General features: G+C 42.5%; 1 protein-coding gene across 4 annotated transcripts in view; it reads right to left on the reverse strand.

The window, feature by feature from the left end:
• Positions 1-15,543, reverse strand: part of GNG12 (G protein subunit gamma 12) — a 122,882-nt gene that overhangs the window by 74,990 nt on the left and 32,349 nt on the right. The gene's annotated exons all lie outside the window — the stretch shown is intronic.

Consider the following 15,543-nt stretch of genomic DNA (forward strand, 5'->3'; position numbering starts at 1 on the left):
CGGATGGTCCAGTATAACTTGAAGGGCAATAGGAGGAGTGTACCAGGCTTTTCAATAGTGATCACCTGATCACAGATAACCACACCTTTTTATTTTATTGATAATGGTGAGCCTAAAGCCCTGCTGTTCAACAGAAATATAACACAAGCCACATATATAACTTTAAATTTTCTAGTGGCCACATTAAAAAAGCAAAAAGAAACAGACGACAATTTTAGTATTTATTTAACTGAATTTACTCACAATATTATCAACATGCAACCAATATAAAAAATGATTAATGAGACATTTTGCTTTTTTTTTTTGTCATACTAAATCTTCAAGACCCAGTACATTTCAACTCGGGCTAGCAGCAGTCCAAGTAGTCAACAGCCACAGCAGCTAGTGGCTTCCGTATCAGACAGCATGGGCCTAGGGAACCTATCCTTGGCCTTCAGGTACTGGCAAGGATCCAAAGTGAGTGAAATGCACATGGAGATTTTGTTTATCTATTTTCCTGCTCTTAGGAATTCATCATTAATTACCACATTCCATGATGTCATTTAGTAGAAATAATAACATAATAATAGGAAGAGATATGGGAACATATGTATATGCATAACTGATTCACTTTGTTATAAAGCAGAAACTAACACACCATTGTAAAGCAATTATACCCCAATAAAGATGTTAAAAAAAAACATAATAATGGCAAATACTGTATAGTACTTGCTATGTGTTCTCGGCAAGCTCCCATGTTACCTTAATGAACCCTCACAATAACTTCACGAGGTACGTATATTATCATTCCCATTTTGTAAGGAGGAAACTGAGGCACAGAGAGGTTAAGTAATTACTCAAGGTTATAAGATACTGACAGAGCTGGGATTCTAATCTACGTAGCTGGTCTCCAGAGCCCATGCCCTTAGCCACTATATTCTCAATTAAATTTGAATGGGTCAAAATAAGGTAATTACTTTCAGTTTTAATTATAACTGTCAAGTGATCCAAGGTTGCTCCCATCATACATGGTCAGATAATAGCACTGATGGCAGATGGAGAATTGATGGGATGTACTAGCAAATTAAATTTAAAATAATTTGGGGTGGGAACACAAAAACCACAGGCAAGCCTGGGGTCAAAAAGACTGTACCACGTGTAGGGGGCCATTCTGGATGACCAAGATGGGGGTGCAGGGAGAGGTTAAGGTGGGGTCTTTGGAAAATCATGTCTTTGTGATTTTTCTGAGGGAAGAGTCTATCACTTTCATCTGATTCTCAAATCAGTCTGTAAGCTAGACATCTCTGTATGTCTTAGCAGGGGTAGGGAGTAGAAAGGAATTACATAAACATATCCTTTCACTTTATTAATCTGTGCCCCCCTCCAAAGAAATCATACCCAATGAGCAAAATCAAATCCACACACATGAATTTCCTGCCCAAATGATAGGGAAGGAGGCTGGTGAGGGACATCATTTAGAATCAACAGGCTGTGGGTTGGGGCCACTGGGGGTGCTGCCTCCCAGTCTCCCAAGGCGACCCCCGAACCTGCTGAAAATCCTTCAGTGGCTTCCTCTAGGTGGTAGGATTAAGTCCAACCTCCTTAGCCCAGTCTCCAAAGCCCCAGTGACCTCGTGCCTGCCCCTCAGGCACTCTCCTGTGAGCACTTGCCCTTCACCCACACAAACCTATTTACAGGTCCCTAAATGCTCCCCCCCGCCACTCTCACTTCTCTGTACCTTTGCAGATTGTGTTCTTTTTGTCAAGCACGTCTTTTCCCTACAGTATCTGCCTGCCTTCAAGTCTCAATTAAAAACTCAACACTTCTGGGGAGCCTGTGTGAACTCCTTCGGCTGGCTTAGGGGCAACTTCTCTGCAGTAACAGCAGTAAAGTAGTATTCACTCAACTCAACTGATAATTATGTGCCACTACTACCGACAATAATAAAAGCTGACTTTTATGGAGCATTTCCAGCGCTTTGCGTGCTCCTTTAATCATCTCAGTAACCTCATGAAATGGGTTATTACCCCATTTAGCAGGTGAGCAAACTGAGGCATAGAGGTCAAGTCAGTAGCCTAGGGTCACACAGCTTATAAATGGCAGAGGCAGACGTCCAGGGTCACACAGCTTATAAATGGCAGAGCCAGACTGTAAACCCAGACAGCCTGGTTCCAGAGCCTGCACTCTCTTTTTTTTTTTTTAAGTTGACTTAATTTGATTTACAGTGTTGTGTTAGTTTCAGGTGTATAGCAAAGTGATTCAGTTTTCTATACTGTATATATAAAGAATATATATATATTCTTCTCAGATTCTTTTCCATTATAGATTACAAGATATTGAATATAGTTCTCTATGCTATATAGTACATCCTTGTTGTTTATTTTATATATAGTGGCATGTATCTGTTAATCTCAAACTCCAAATTTATACCTCCCCTCACTTTCTCTTTGGCAACCATAAATTCGTTTTCTGTGCCAGAGCCTGGACTCTTTAACGCTATACCGGGCCTGACTCCCTCTGTGTCCTGCTGCCTTCTACTCTCATTGCCCCTGTACTTCCCTCTGTTAATCCAAGTGGCTCCTGTGTTTCAGTTTTTCATTTACTGGTCTCTCTGTCCACTTGTCTGCAGAATCTCTGGAGGTTGAGAATGTGTCTAACTCAGCTTTGTCTTTCCAGGACCTTGCAATGTGTTTGGTATACAGCAGATGCTCCATAAAGGCACACACATGAAAACACTGGCACAGCACTGGAAGGACAGGGGTCAGGGGTACAAACTTGGGCCTAATAAAAACACACCAGGAGAAAGAGTCTCCAGATACGCACTTGAACAAAGCAAGCTTTTTTTTAAAATTTTTTTAAAATTTTATTTATTTATTTATTTATTTTTGTCTGTGTTGGGTCTTCGTTGCTGCGCGCGGGCTTTCTCTAGTTGCGGCGAGCGGGGGCTACTCTTTGTTGCGGTGCCTGGGCCTCTCATTGCAGTGGCTTCTCTCATTGTGGAGCACGGGCTCTAGGCGCGTGGGCTTCAGTAGTTGTGGCACACGGGCTCAGTAGTTGTGGCTCACGGGCTCTAGAGCACAGGCTCAGTAGTTGTGGCACACGAGCTTAGTTGCTCCGCGGCATGTGGGATCTTCCCGGACCAGGGATCGAACCCGCGTCCCCTGCACTGGCAGGCGGATTCTCAACCACTTGCGCCACCGGGGAAGCCCAACAAAGCAAGCTTTAACTTCATCTTTTAAATTCAGCCTGTGCTGAGGGAATGGTCATTTCCTAGGTCTGTTTAATACCAGAGGAAACAGAAGCAATGCAGGCCAGGGCGTGGCTAACTTGATCATACCCCCAACAAGTTCATCACTTTCATCTTACACTGCACATGGATTTACGTAATAACATGCCTTGGCTGGCCAATATAAAGAAATGCCAGAAAAGACACTTTCCTTTAAAAAATGCAATATTCAAGGAAAAAAGGACAGAAAATGCTATTTCCTAAAGTTTTCTTGGTTTCCAATAACTGGCTATGAGTACGTTCCAAACATCTTTTTTTTTTTTTTTTTTATTAAACAACAGCCTCATGTTGAAAATCTCCTTTTGCTGTTCAGATGTGGTTGTGCCACTTTCTACCCCAGAGTTCCATAAGATGCTTCCTTCCGTCACTACCTACACTTCCCTTGGATGGATATAAAAGTCCTTGTAGGAGGACACTCTCCTCTTTCTCTAACAGTAGGAAAGAAAAAAGCTTCACGATCTAGGACATACATAGACTTCTAGAGAAAAAGAGACCTCCTTCTGGCTCATGTCAGAGACTGCATCAGGACTGCGCCCAACCCACCTACTCAGACATAAATACAATTAGCCATAATACCCACCCTTCCTACTTGCATCCAGAATATAAAAGAGACCACCAACTTCCCACGGATACGGATGTCAGCATCCTCTCAGATATTAACAACCACATTGTAAATCTGCATTTTTGATCTTGCTCTCTCATCTCCTTCCACAATGAACAGTAATTTAATTATTCTTGAGAGGTTTACTGAGTGCAAATTAAGGGCCAGGCACAGTTGTAGGTGCTGGAGATACAGCAGTGAATGAGGTAAATAAGGTTCCTGACATAGGGGCCCTTACATTTAATAGGAAACAGAAAATAAACAAGTATACAAACAAGAAAAATAAGAGAACTTCTAGATAAGTTCTACAAATTCTTTCATACAAGCAGCGAGTGATGCAACCCCCTGGAGAGCTTCACAATGTCTCTTTGGCAGCTGAATGGAGGAGTTTCAAAAAGGCAACAGTGAGTGAACGGATCAATGGTGGCCAATTCTGAGGCTACTCAATTGTGCAGGTGAGATATGATGGTACCTTTGCCTAGGATGGTAGCAGTAGAGATGGAGAGAAACAGATGCATTCAGGACAGGTTCTGGAGGTAAAACAACTAGGACCTGCTGAAGTGGATGTGGCCAATGAGGAAAAGGAAGGGGCTGAGATGACAGACAGGTTTTGGTTCAAGCAACTGGGTCAATGATGGCTTCCTTGAGGGAGAAACGGGTTGAGAGAGGAAAGAAAATCAAGAACTCTGATTTGACCCTGTTAACTTGGAGACATCCAAGTGGAGATAGCAAAAAAATATTGAGAAGTCTAGAACTGTGTTGTCCAATACTATAGCCGTTAGCACATGTAGGGATTTAAATGTAAATATATACAGTTACAAACTCATTCCCCCAGTGCATGAGCCACGTCCAAGTGGTCAGGTGGACACAGAAGCAGCTACTGTCCTGAAGAGCACAGGTGTAGAATGTTTCAATCACCATAAAAAGCTCTATTGGACAGGACTTGTCTAGAATGAACATGATAACCTACTAGATTCCTTTCATTATTATAAAGCTTATTGCAATTATAAAATACAAAATGATAGTCCTCGGAGACCTAATTTAGCTTTGAATGGCAATTGGATTATGATCTGTCTGAACATATTTGTTCCTAGTCTCATTTTAATTCTCTAGAAAATAACATAATACAGGCACTGGAGGAGAGTGAACACTAGATTTATAAGCCTGGCTTCCAGCTGTCTTCACTGTCGGTGATTTCCAGCAAAATCACTAAACTTCTATGTGCCTCAATTTCCCCACCTACAAAATTGGGAGTGATCTGGAATGGATTATATTGAGAAGTATGTTGGAGAATGTTTCCAGCTCTCCAGACGGCTCCACTGTTCTCTCTGGTCAGGTCTATTATGTTTTCACTTGCAAATACTGACATGATGTTATCTCAAATGGCAAAACAGATATAAAAGGGCCTTTGAAACATATAAAGGACCCTACAGTAGACATAAAAGGCACATGTTCCATAAAGACAAGACAAAGCAAAAGAAATATGCCCTGTGCCTTGATCCACCACAGAAAGTCGTGTGTTTTGACACGTTGGCAGGGCTACTGACTTGATAAAGTAATGCCATATGGGTTAAAGCATCAAGAATCAAGTGTTGATCCCCAAAGGTAAAAGACAGTAAACAGTCACCAAAATGGTGACATTTTCCTTTAGTGCGCAAGGCTTCTGTCCCTGGGAAGGGCACGCCTGGAGCTGGTGAACTGGCCTATTTTAGCCAAATGGTGCCACACCATTTTCCCCACCTTGAGACTAAGTCCCGGTCAAAAGAGCTGGTCTGGGCTGTTCACTGGGAGAAACTCTTCCACCTGGTCACTGTTCTTAATCTTCAGAGAGCTTCTAGTGACTTAAAATTTGTTTTTAATTGAGGAGCTTGGTGGTATATGTCCTCAACTAATTTGTGGATAAGATGGAGAGAAAGTATCCTCATGATGTCAATGCAAGTGAGACATCTTTAAAAATACACATATATTCCTAGTTTGCCAAACTTTAAGAGAATGTCCATGAAACCACTCCTCTCCTTGAATTGCTACGACCTTTACCACCTTCTACCTGTCATTACAGATGCTTCAGAATGCGTTTCAGCTCTTCTACTGGATGACAAGGTCCCAAGGGTCCATATATTATTTGTGTTTGTATCTCCCAGAGCCTAGCACCCTGCTCAGCACACAGGTGGCACTCAGTCAGTGTTTTATGGGGAGATGGGGGAAGAATTTTATACAGCTGAGAGACAATGGTAAAAGCAATTCCAGTTCGGTTAAAATATCATAGGTTGCATGAACTGTGTGCTTTCTGCTACACCACTCGTTATTTTGGCAAGCACACTATCATGGGATAGTTCTAATGCAGTCTTAAGCCAGCAGTCTGCATTAGCTAAACAATACTACACTACATTAACCAGAATGTCCAAAAGCATTTCCAGCCTTGGACACATCTGTACAATTCTGTAGATATATCTGTTATGGTTTTACTTGCAAATTCTGATATAACTCATTCCTCAAAACTTCACTGTGTACACGTACACACACTCATACACACCACACACACACACACACACACACACGCACGCACAAGTCCTGGTTCAGCATCTGGAAAAAACTCAGATAAAAATATGGAACATCTGTTTCCTAATATCAGGAAAACTCACAGGAAACGATTAATGTCCACTAGGGAGAAAGAAAAATAATCTGGATCACATTATGAAACGAAACATCCAAAATTCACAATTTAATACAGTATAGCCTGCAAATCATCACATCTTCAGAACTGAGGGGAAGATTTCACATTTTATTAAAACTTGAGAGAGTAGAGATATCTTTATGTCATGTATATACAAACAAACATGAAATTGAAGGCTCTCAGCCTACATATATTCTTGGGTCCTATGTCTCCCCACTGATATTTATGCAGTGCTGGGCAGGTGGGTGGCTTACTGCACGTGTGTTTTCATAATGTGCTCAGTGTCTTACAGGGCAAACGAAGACCTAAGTAAATTAGATGGCGGTCCCTGGATGAAGAGCCTGGAGCTCTTCTGAGAAAGATCTAGAGTGGCTTATGTCTCCCAAGCAGGACTGCAAGGATAGTCAGGGCCACTGCAAAGCCAAAGCCAATTGTACATGAAGATGGTCTGCTCCTTGGCGGCTCTTCCACTATCCTGATCCTTATAAGCCTCTCTATACCTTTTATGTTCCTGGCAATGTGGAAGGTTCTGGGGGTATAACAGAGAACAAAACACAGTCCCTCTCTGCAAGGAGCCTACAGTGAGTCGTACGGACAACTGATCAGGCAATTACAGCTCCAGAGGCACATAGTCTATCGTGCTAAGTATGAGGAGCTCTGAGAGCACAGAGGAGAGGCACCAATACCAGTCTGGGATGATCATGGAAGGCTTTCAGGGGGAAGTGGCATCCAAGCTAAAGTGTGAAGAGTGACCAGGGTTAGCCAGAAGATGAAAGGAGGGAGGCATGAGTGAGGCAGATGACACAGCTTGTACAAAATGCTGGAGAGGAAGCGAGTACCTGTGTGTGCTCGGGGCTGCAATTTTAAAAGTAAAGAGTTTCAGTGAACATTGGGGTGCATGTATCTTTTCGAATTGGATTAAAATATACACATTAGTATATATAAAATAGATAACCAACAAGGACCTACTGTATAGCACAGGGAACTATACTCAATGTCACGTAAAAACCTATAATGAAAGAGAATGTAAGAAAAGAATATATATATTTATATATATGTATAACTGAATCACTTTGCTGTACACCTGAAACACTGTAAATCAATTATATTTCAATAATTTTTTTTAAAAAAATGAGAAAAAAATCTGAAAACTCTTTGAGCATTTCTCAACCCAACTCTACATGCCAAGTGATGTGGTAAATTGAAATACTTAAGGACTTCATATATTAAAAAAAAAAAAAAATGAGTAAAGAGTTTCAAATCAGCGAGAAGCCTTATTACCTAAGAGGCAGTAGCAGGTAAAACCCAAAGAGGGTAACCACAGTGAGAAACATAAACACAACAGAAAGAATCCTGGATCTCTAGCATCCTCACGTCAGAAACAGCTGGCACTGTCTCACCCCGAGGGAACAGCCAACGCCTTCTTAGGCAACAGGCCTCTAGAGGAGGGCAAGGAGAGAGACTGCCCGTCAGAGATAATGCTGGTCCCCAATTCCAAGGAAAAACACATAGCCAGCTACCCAACCCCTACTCCTATCCCAGAGAGGAGTAGTGAGTAGGCCTTATCACAACCCCATGCGGAAGAGAGAATCATCCCCATTCTACAGATAAGTTGCTGGTTTTAGAAGACAGTATTTATTGATATTCCTTTCTGTTAACTGACTCTTCTTCTGACTAGAGAAACCAACTCATCTTGGTACGGCTAGGACATTCCAGTTTTAACACTGAAAGTCTCACGTCCCAGGAATCCCCTCAGTGCCATACAAACCAAGATGGATGGTCACCGACTCAGAGTTCGTATGCCCTAGGTTTTTATATTAGAACCAGTGCAAAGTTAAGTGTGATCTAACTCCCTGGAAGCTAACCTAGACCTTTTGAGCTTCAGGACCCTCCTGGATATCTTGGGGGCTTGTCTGGGGGTCCCATTTGCAATAATTCGTGCTGAATTATATTTGCAAAGCACAAAGACTAGCTTAGGGCCTAGTGATCACTAGCTGTCACGCTGAAGGGAATCACTCACCGAACGCTTACTGAAAACAGTAATCAGCCAAAAGAGGGTCTGAATTTAATTTCTGTGCTTCTTGCTGTTAACTGAGAATTAACCAAATACCTTTCAAATTTAACACTGAAAATCATCCTTAAATAAGTGAATCTACTTACCTATCCAGAGTAGTAAACATATTTTCATATATCTTTGTTAACTAGGGACCATATCCATTGCAATGGCTTACATGCCTACTGGTCAATAGAGAGTTAAGAAAGTTGAGAAGACAAAAATAGTAACACAGTTTCCAATAACTACAGGCCCAATAGGATATTACTTTATGGCAATATTTGACAGGCAGAGGGTAGCTGATAAATCTTTATAGAATGACTGACGGTAAAAAAAATTGGGCCATGGAGAACCACAGAAGAGAAAATTACCAGGGCTTGTGGATGAGATGATGGCAGTCCTTGAGCTTTTGCTACAGTGCTGTTGACTCGGGCAGCTGCGGCACACGGTTCTTGTCTGATAAAAGGGAATGTAAGCTCTTCAAGGGCACTCTTTTCCTTGCAACAGGGTAATAAGTAAGACAGCCCCTGTGTCCTGCAGTCAGCAGAAGACGCAGAAAGACTTCAAAGTGATAAAAGCCAAGGGCCCACCGTTAAATCCTGATTCAAAGGCACCCCTGCTCCCGCCTCCCACCCCTCAAAGCTCAGCTAATGTTAGCCAGGCTCAGTGCTCTTTGTGAGAACTCCTGAAGCAGGAATGGATGAAGATATGACCTTAGACTCTTTTTCTGGCAACAGACAATGATCTCCAACACATTTCTGATTAGTTTTCAAGGAAAAAAGTATTTTTAAGATCCAATCATGTTTGGAAAAAAACTATTCAATAGGGTTGAATTTTATTAGCCTCAGAAAACTTAAAAAAAAAAAAAGAGTAAAATTTAGTAGCATTTATCACCAGGAATATATATTAGAACTATGTTTCCCTCGAAAAAGTCCAGTTTTATGGGAGCATTCTGGGTAACTGAGATTCTGCTTTTATGGTGAAAATAATCATTCTGTCCACGAGGCTTAGCTCTCTAATCGTATCACTCCTTTCCATGACACACTTTCCGTCAGACACTGAGACAGAGAGATTCATCACAGAAATATTCAGGTTATGTCCGCTGCACAGAGTCAGGCAGCATAATGAGGGCAGGATGCAGCAAAGGGCACTGCCCTGAGCCTGAGTCAGAAAAACAAGAGAGAGGTTTTATTTTCACTCTGCCAGACCGCTGCTGTGGATGAACATACTTCTGCAGGCCTTGGACTCAGAGGCAGAAGGCAATGAATAGTAGTCCTCAAGTGGCTCCCTCCAAGTCCCACATGTTTACAGGCACTTAGAGCACATGCTATGAAGTATATCACCCTGGTTTCGGGACTTGGACTCTACTGGATGTTTCAGTAGAGTCTTTCATTGCAGCTACCCAAACAAGGCTGCGCATGCAGAATCTTCTAAGGGATTGTCCATCTTTTTCCTGTATCGTCAAGAAAGAGGTGAACAGCTTATACAAACAAACAAACACACAAACAAATCCAACTATGTTCAATATAATCCACTTAATGCCACAATTCAACGAGAAGATAGCGCCTAAGAAAATCGGTACAACCTTCCTGTACTTAAACCTACCACTTGCACTTGCTTCCTGGGTAAAGCCACCTTTGCTGCCTCTATTCTAACATTAGTTTGCACCCCCTCCAGATATTCTCAGGGAGCTTCCCATTTTACATACATTCTGAATGACACAACCTGCTGACCCTTCCTTAGGGAAATATACAAATATATACCCACTCCACCAGGAAAAAACAAACAGAACAAACAAACAAAAAACCAACAACCACCACCCAGAGCCAAGAAAAAAAAAAAAATCTGTCATTCCCCATACCACTGGGAGGATTTTAAAGGCAGCCCAGGGCATTCAGCAATGTTCTAACTGTGAAGCTAGTCATTTCCATGCCCAGCCTTCTCCTTGGACCCTCATGCTTCTCCTTTGTTCATGTATCTGCATGGACAACTTGACTATAAGGTCTTCTGACAGCACAGGCTGTACTTTAAACTTCCAGGTATTTGTTCTCCTTCCCACAAGAATGAGTTCTTAACATACCCCAGGCTTCCAATAAATTAAAAAAAACAATCTGTACATGTTTTTAGACAGATGTACATGTTTATATCTAATTATCTATACCTAAGATGTTCACAGTGGCCTAGCAAAAGAGTAACAGAACAGCTAATTCAGAAATTCAGTTCCTATTTATCTTCTATTGGCAAAGCTGGCTTTTGTTCCTATGAATATGTATGTCTCCCTTAATTCTAGGAAGAGCTGTGGATACTGATGATGTAAGACAGTCTTTCTTAACCTTTTAAAACTCACACTCATTTCTGATAACCATAAAGCCTTCCCCTTCCCTTCCCCAACCAGATTTTGATGTGCCCTTCCTCAGTTGTTTTGGGAAACTATGACATGCATTCTCACCCCCTTTCCTCTTCCCTAAATCTACATCTCCATTTCCAGTCTTTTATCTGACTTAACATCTCCCCAGTGATGCCTTATTAGGCATCTGAAACTTGTAACAATGGCCACAGCCAAATTAATAATCTCCTCACACGGCTCCTCCCCTGGGGTTCCTAGGGCTAAAAGTGGGACACCACCATTCATGCCCCTTGTTCAAGGCAAAATCCTCAGTCATCTTTGGCTCCATTTTTACCTACTCTACATCCAGTCAATGTGTCAGCACACTCTGTCAGCCCCACCTCCAAAACATCTCCCCAATTCTATCACATCTCCGCATTCCTCCCCTCCCCGCTTCCTTGTCCAAACTGGCAGCATCTGTCACCTGGAGGACATCAACAGCCTCCATGCTTATCTCTGGGCTTCCCTCTTGCTCCCCATCTGCAGGAGGCACTCGTGCTCTCAGATGACCTCATTCTTCACTCAAAACCCTCCAATGGCTTCCCAGCAGGCTTAGCGCACCCACCCTTTGCCTACCTGGCTCTACAGGAACCAGCCCGGGTCACTCTATCTGGCCACACCGACCTCCCCGTCTCCTCAGATACGCCATGACACTGATCCTTCCCGCTGCTGGACTTCTTCTCACAGACACCGCAGGCCTGCACACTCTACGGCCTCACTTCCTCTGGGTCTCTGACAAGTGTAATCTCCTCAGAGAGGCCCTGCTCTCTCTTCACTTACTCCGCTTTGCTTTTCTTCATAGTACTTAACACTCTCTTTTCTATTCTACTGAATTATTAGCCCTGTCCTCCACTGGAATGTAAACCCCGCGAGAAAAGGACGTTGTTTGTTCTCTGCTGTACCCCCAGTGCCCGAGGCGACGCCTGACACAGACGAGGCATTCAATAAAATAATCTTTTTTTTGTTACTGAATAAATGCATATTGTCAACTAACCAGAAGTATTTTGTTGAACTTGATTTTCGGATGTGTTATGAAAATAAATATTTCCCCTTTTCCCAAATGAATCATAAGACATCATTTTTCAACGACCCCCCTGCACACACACGCACTTTTGATTCTGATATGTCTGCCCTCTCTGAAACACCGCACCAGGGGTGGGCTAGGGCGTCCCATCCCCTTGAGGGTCAATGGTGTGGTCCCCCAGTTCAACGTACACAAACTCGTGGCTGCACCCTGAGTTTTTACTAAGCATCTGACATGTTTTACAGTCTCTTGCCTCTTACTAAAGCCTTAATGCTTTACTGCCTTCAAAAAAATGCTCAGAGAATTCAACTCATAAAGCAACTGTCTGCCTTATTTATGGCAGTGGCAGTGTCTCTTTCAGTTAATTCTGAATACGGCTGGCTCGGATTTTAGTGCCAAGTGGTTGGCTAAACTACTTTTGCTGTATGCTTCCAGTCAGCTTGGGCCCAGCGGCCACAGGAAATACTGTGGAATATTAAGAAAACTCTTTGGAAGAGACAGAGGGAAGGAGGAGGCACAGAGCCTTCTTGCCAGGCATCTCCTATACATCTGGGTTTTCCGGTTGCTTCTTCAATATGGGTGCTTTTCAGAAGAACAGTGTTTCCTTCAGGAATGAGCCCCAGTTATGATGAGGCACCAAGTGCTCAGTGTTAGCTCTGAGGGGACGGCCATTCTCCCAGCCCTCTGGCATTTGCCCAGCGTGGCCTTGAATGCAACCTCACAGAGCCCAGTATCTCTCTCTGAATTCCACCTTTCTCTCCTTTCCTTGGCCTCTTAGCAAACCTCAGCTTCAGAGTCTAGTCAACTGGCATTTATCTACTGTGTCTTTTCTCCTTTTCTTAAAGCATCATCTGTCTGGAGCTTTTGTATGTGAGACTTTTAAATTCTTGTATAAAAACAGGATATTATTAATCTCCAGTCATTTGAGAAACAGCACAGTTCAAGGATACAGTCAAATTCTAAGAGTAGAGATAAGATAAATAGGAAGCATTGATCAGTATCAGTTCTGCCCCTTTACCTCCTCAATAAATGAAATGCAATAAATGAAATGCAAGCCTTGGTGAACTTTTATTGACATGTGTGAGTACTTCTTTAAATCTTAAAAGTTTTGATGTCTGCGACATGAAATCCTATTTATTTAGGAATGGAAGTGGTTGGGTGGCTTCTCCAAAGAGGAAAATGGCAGATACTGATTCTTAAGCATTTTGTCATCCGAGTCAAAAGCTCCCACAAAAACACTTTGATATATATATTTTTTAAACCACAAATCTGGATTCCTAGAATGTGTGTGTGTGTGTGCAATTTAACTCTGGACTTAATCCCACTGTAGTCTTTACATCCTTCTCAGGCTAGGCAAGTGGTTTCCTTTCTTCCTCTGCTCTCTGAGCACTGAACCTGGGCAGAGCCAATGTAAACCACACACTAGCGTACAACCCTCAAATTCCTACACTCTCCTGCAAAGCTTCACTTGTACAACCCTCCTTTCAGAATATCTGCCCCCCTCCCCGCCCTAATACTGTTTTATATTTTCTTCTCTTCACTTAGTTTGGTTGGGAAGTATTTTGTTAACAGTCTTTTTGGCCAGTTTCAGCACAGGGCTTCTGGCAAAAGTCAGGGTTGCAGCATTTCAGAGGCCTAGCACTAACTCCAGAAAATATTTTCCTAGTTTAACTCTTTTACCCCTCTTTGCGTCTGCCACTCAAAAAGGAAGAAGAGAACAAAACAAAACAAAACAAAAACCCTCACACACACAACCAAGAGACAAAAACATTTCTACCCAGCTTAGAACCAGCAGAATCATTACACCCCAGTTGGGGGCTTGCAAATCCTGAATCTCCTGGCGCAGATAACACAGTTTTACAAGCAAATCATCTCCATTAAACTTGAACTTTTTTTTTTTTTTTAACCAGTTCACTTACGTGAAAATGAACGTAGCCCTCAACATTTCCCTGCTAACAGAACGCCAGTTTGTTTGGGTGGAGATGCCGTGAGCTCAGGAAAAGTGGGAGCCTTGGCCTAAGGGAGGCTGTGTGCTCTGTCCACCCAGTAAGGCCCGAGGGGACATGTTGTGAGTCTGCTGGGAAAGGATTTTGCCTCCTCACGAAAGACATGAGACATGTGCCAGGTGCCTCCTTGGTTCTCAACTTTGAAACTGGTAGTAAAGCACAGAACTGTGATCACCATCGGTGACCATGAGAAAGCAAGTCTGAATTTCAAAAACAACACAGCAAAGAAGGCAGATCCAATGAATGAAAAGAGCACAGCTCTTTAGTGGCAAATGGCAGAAGTAACTACCTCGTCTACACTTTCTGAATATGTGGAAAATAACCCCCTACTTGTTAGGGCCACAATTAGTCATGTTTTCTTTTCTGTTACTTATAGCCTCAATATACACGAGATGACATAAGAGAGGTTTATGGCTTCTAAATTTGGTCCCCACTAACTTAGAAGTGAGAAAATTTGCTTGGCAAACCTCAAGCCAATAGGGCAAATATGACTTGTTATGAATGTACCTATATTATTTAGCACAGAGGCTCTCAGTTTTTATCAATCCAGAGTAATGGCTCCCTCCATCCATCTATCCTTTCTTTTTTTCTGCCAACAACCAACTGCTGAGCCTCTATCCAGTGCTGGGCGCTGCACTAGGCACTGGAAATATAAACAATGCCAAAAGACAGAAAATACTATACCCATTTTAGAGATAAGGACATTTGAGTTTCAGCAGCTTTAAATGTTTTCCCCAAAACCACAAGTCTACAAGTGGCAGCGTTCAGAGTCAAATCCGAGACTGTCTGAATCCACAGGCCTTGTGCTTTTCACTCTACCATGCAGCTTCGAACCTAGCCATCACTTTGTTAGCCCAATTTAGAAATAAAACATTGTATTGCTTTTTAATATTCTACAATTTTGATTGTCCCTCACCCCACCATCTGCAGTTAATCTCACGTAGTTACACTGTATACTGTATCTAGACCCACCCAGACCAAATATCCACTTTTCGCCTTGAAGTCTGACACTGTGCTTACAGGATGGCAATGTCACCATGATGACACCTGCTTCCACAGCACTCATCTTGCATCTGTTGGCCACTGTATGCACCATCAGTTGGAGACCTTTTCTACCTTGCTCACCAGCGCCTGGTACTCCATCGCACATGACAGGTCCTCCCTACATATCTCCTAATTATATAAAGAAAAATAAGCCATGCTGTCTCAGGAACTCCTGAGTGCCAGTTCTTAGGACTCTTAGTTTAATGAGCTGATATCACTTCCAAGACCTTGCCAGAGAGTGCCATTCCAGAAGGCACATAATAAGTCGTTGACTAAGCAATCTGCACACTGTTTATAGCAAGTATGTTCCTCCCTGTGGAACGCTGGCAACAACCCAAATGTCTAGTGTTTGGATACAAAGGTAAACCCACGGCTACTTATCAGTAGAGGAGATCATTTTACTGCCATCCCAAGGAGAAAGAGGTGGAGTGTAAGGACACAAGAAAAGGGCGACATCAACCAAGGTTAGATGCAAAAGTAGACCAACAAA

Source organism: Pseudorca crassidens, chromosome 2, assembly GCF_039906515.1.
Source record: "Pseudorca crassidens isolate mPseCra1 chromosome 2, mPseCra1.hap1, whole genome shotgun sequence".
In the NCBI taxonomy this organism is placed as follows: Eukaryota; Metazoa; Chordata; class Mammalia; order Artiodactyla; family Delphinidae; genus Pseudorca; species Pseudorca crassidens.